This window comes from Vanessa cardui, chromosome W (genome assembly GCF_905220365.1).
Source record: "Vanessa cardui chromosome W, ilVanCard2.1, whole genome shotgun sequence".
Classification (NCBI taxonomy): Eukaryota; Metazoa; Arthropoda; class Insecta; order Lepidoptera; family Nymphalidae; genus Vanessa; species Vanessa cardui.
The window spans coordinates 11,147,538-11,151,647 of NC_061153.1; the positions used below are offsets into that span (position 1 = coordinate 11,147,538).

Sequence of the window (4,110 nt, forward strand, 5' to 3'; positions counted from 1 at the left end):
ACGCCTTTATGCTCAGATATTAAATCAACGACTATCTCTGAAATCAGGTCAATGAGCCTTGCGACAAGTGATAACTTTGTCTTTTCTCCGATAACTGATGAGGAAATTCGTACCATTATATTTTCAATTAAGTCAAATGCTACTGGTTTCGATGGTATCAACCGTCTGATGGTTACATCAATTGCAAATAAAGTACTACCGGCTTTCACTCACATAATCAACTTTTCCATGTCAACCGGGATGTTTCCTATAACTTGGCGGAAGGCTTTTGTCATTCCTATACCTAAAGTCTCTAACCCTAGCCAGTTAACTGATTTAAGACCAATCTCGATCCTTCCTTTTTTGTCCAAAATTCTTGAACTCACAGTTTACAAACAAGTGTTCTACTTCGTTTATAGTAATAAAATACTTAGTTCATTTCAGTCAGGTTGTCGGCCCGGTCATAGTACTACTACTGCTCTTCTGAAGGTCACGGAAGATATTCGGGATGGTATGGAGAATAGGATGGTCACCATTTCAGTCTTAATCGACTTCTCTAACGCTTTTAACATGGTTGATCACGATATTGTCCTTGCTATACTCGAGCATCTGAAGTTTTCAACATTGGTTTTGGAGTGGTTCTCATCATATCTTCGCGGACGCCAGCAAGCAGTTAGAGTGGATCAATCTCTCTCTGATTGGTTTGACCTACATACTGGCGTACCACAAGGTGGCATTTTATCTCCTCTTATTTTCTCTGTGTTTATAAATCTCTTCACAACTTACATCAACTGTTCTTATCATTTTTACGCCGACGACTTGCACCTCTATTATCAAGCCAAGTTGGATGACATAAATGATGCTATTGCAACGATTAATAACAATCTAGCTAGTGTAAATACATGGTCTCAAAAGTTCGGGATAAAGGTAAACCCATCTAAATGTCAGGCGATCGTCATTGGGAGCTCTCGACTTATCACCAACCTTGGCTTAACATCTTTACCACCCGTTTTATTCAATGACATAAATATTCCTTACCTTCCATATGTTCCATGTCTTTGTATTCTTCCATAACCTTAATGTATTCCTCCTTCAAACCTCTATCTTTTTCAAATCTTTTCTCTAATTGATTTAATCTTCTAAGTGCTATGTCTCTTGTTTTTCCTTCTGTTGATAGCAATGTATTTGTTTTTGTTGGTAACTACACAATGTACCTTCCCTCTTCTGTCCTGGTGGTGGTAGCTTTATATATCTCTTCACACTTTCTTTCTTCTGGTGTAGGTAGTCTTTTTTCATCTATATCATTTTCCCACATTTGCTTTAACATATCATCCAGGTCCAGATTCAGGTGCATGCTTATAATTTCATCTCTATTAATCTTCTTTTGTATGCTTCCAAATAGAATCCAACCCAGGCTGGTATTTTGGGCACATGGAGTACCTGGGGAACCCTTGATTACTTCACTCTTCATAATTTGGGCACATACATCAACACCCAGTAGCATGTCTACTCGTCCTAGTTGGTAAAAGCTTGGATCTGCCAGAACAAGACCGTCCAAGTGCGGTCAGGTGTTTGTCGAGATGCTTTGTGTTGGTAATTGCTTTGTGAGTCGCGTTGGCATAATGTAAGTCTTGATTTTGACTTTAAATTCTTCATCATCAGAGAAGATATGAACTTCAGTCGCATGTTTCACATTCGTTGTTGTAGAGCCAACACTAGTAATGGTTCCGTTGACACGCGTCCTCTTCAGACGTAATGACTGCGCGGCTCTCTCGCTTATGAATGTTGCTTGCGCGAACCGTTATCCACGAGCGCTTTAACTACGGTCGCGTTTCCATAGTCGTCTGTTATTTTTACTAACGCAGTAGCCAGTAACGCTATGCTTGATTGTACACAGGTGCCTTGTGATTAGCTACAGTCTCTATACAGCACCACGATACCGACTGCGCCCTGTTAATGGCGTAACACAGGGGTCTGCAAACTTCAGCCAGTCCGAAAGAAACTGAAATAGAGAGAAACCGGACCGATCCTAAAACGACGACCTTTGGCATGAAATACCGGACACAAATTGCAAACTGGAATGTTAGAACGTTGTACAGCGATGATAGCGATGTTAGACTAGCTCAGGCAGAAGCAGAAATGCTGAGGTTCGACCTGCAGATCCTTGGCCTTAGTGAGGTGCGCTGGAACGGATTTGGTGAAGTAAGGACACCGAAGGGCCTGACTTTCTTATACTCTGGAAAGGAGAATGAAGACGACGTACATGAGCATGATGTTGGTATCCTTCTTTCCGATGCAGCAAAGAAAAGCCTTTTGGACTGGAAACCAAATTCGGACCGCATAATCACAGCGCGCTTCCATTCCAAAGTACGTAAGATCAGTGTTGTGCAATGCTATGCTCCCATAAATGACGCTCTTGAAAGCGAGAAGGAAGCTTTCTACAGTGCCCTCCAAGCTGTACTGAGCAGTATCAGGAAGCAGGACATAGTGATTGCTATGGGAGACCTTAACGCGAAGGTGGGTAGCGACAACACTAGAAACAAGGAACAAATGGGAGCACACGGACTCGGCATGCGGAATAATAAAGGAGAGCTATTTATCGAGTTCTGTGCGAACAACGACCTTGTAATTGGTGGCACACTTTTCCCACACAAAGACATCCACAAATACACCTGGACCTCTCCCAATCAGAGGACTAAGAACCAGATCGACCACATAGCGATTAGTAGTACCCGCCCTAACAAAGCTGGGAGAAGGTTTGATGTCGATAAACTGAAGAGTAAAACCACGCAAGAGAAGTTTCAGCTGGAGCTCCGAAATCGTTTCTCTGCTCTCCACCTGGAAAATGCAGATATAGAGGCAGAATGGAGTCACATTAAAAAGACATACATGGAAGCCAGCATGGCGGTACTAGGCCACCGAATGTCGAAGCGGAAGGATTGGATTTCCGAAACAACTTGGGATCTCATAAGTAAGCGTAGGGAAATTAACCTGGAAATATTGAGTACGCCCGTGGACCAACGCAGCGAGCTAGTTAGTGAATACCGTAAAAAGATTTACCGCAGCACACGAAGGGACCGTAGAATATGGGCTGATCGTGTGGCAGAACACTCACAGCTAGCTGCCAATAGCGGAAATCTGCGGGAATTGCACAAAGCAACCAAGACCTTATCGGAGAAGCTTAATTCCAGGAAGGTTCCACCTATACGTGATAAAGACGGAAAACCGAAGGGCGGCTAAGTCGCTGGCACGAACACTTTGTGGAAGTCTTTCACCAAAACCCCACGGATATCTCAGCGAACCACATACCCAGCACTAGTCAGATTGGTTGTCTCGACATCAGCACAGACCCGCCGAGTAAAGAGGAAGTGGCGAAAGCCATTTGCACACTCAAGTCTGGAAAGGCACCGGGAATCGACTTTGTTATGTTGTTTAGACGGCGATAGTCACCACATGGTCTTAACTCACAGTTTTTCTTTTTTAAAACTACATGCAACGGACTAGCCCAGCAGCTCTTAGAGGGTCTGCAAATTCCCATATCCATCATACGCTGAAATTCGGCCTTTACTTTGACATATTTATCCGATGGTAAAGGTCGCGGACGTTCAAAGACAGGTGATCCTATCGTCTCAATATAATGGACAACGGAATGGCATGAAGTCTCTTTGAAACACATTGGTTTCGTTATATTAGGAAACTCTGCTAATAAGTCACTATATTCATGAGAATAGTTAATAGTTCTCACTGATTGCTGAGTATTTAATGTCACTGAACCTATCACACACAAATTAGTAACTTTGTCTATTAATTTTCTCTTGTCAATATCCACTAATAACTTATGATAACCTAAAAAATCTGCACCTAATATCGGTTGCTTTACGTCGGCCATCACAAAAGTCCAACGGTAAGGCCTTCGCAAATTAAAATCTAAATCTAGTGTCTTACTACCGTACATTTTTATTTCACTACCGTTTGCGGCATATAGTTTATAATTGTCACATTTATTATCACTAAATAGTTTCTTAACATAAGGTAACACGGAAATGTTCGCACCAGTGTCCACTAAAAATCTAAGTCCACTCTTACTATCAGTAACACAAAGGCGGTGAGAAGGAGTGATGGTCTCCGCCG

At 42.3% G+C, this 4,110-nt stretch overlaps 1 pseudogene; it reads left to right on the top strand.

The window, feature by feature from the left end:
* Positions 1-2,028: 2,028 nt before the first annotated feature.
* LOC124542608 lies at positions 2,029-3,425 on the top strand (annotated as a pseudogene).
* The last annotated feature ends 685 nt before the right edge of the window (positions 3,426-4,110 follow it).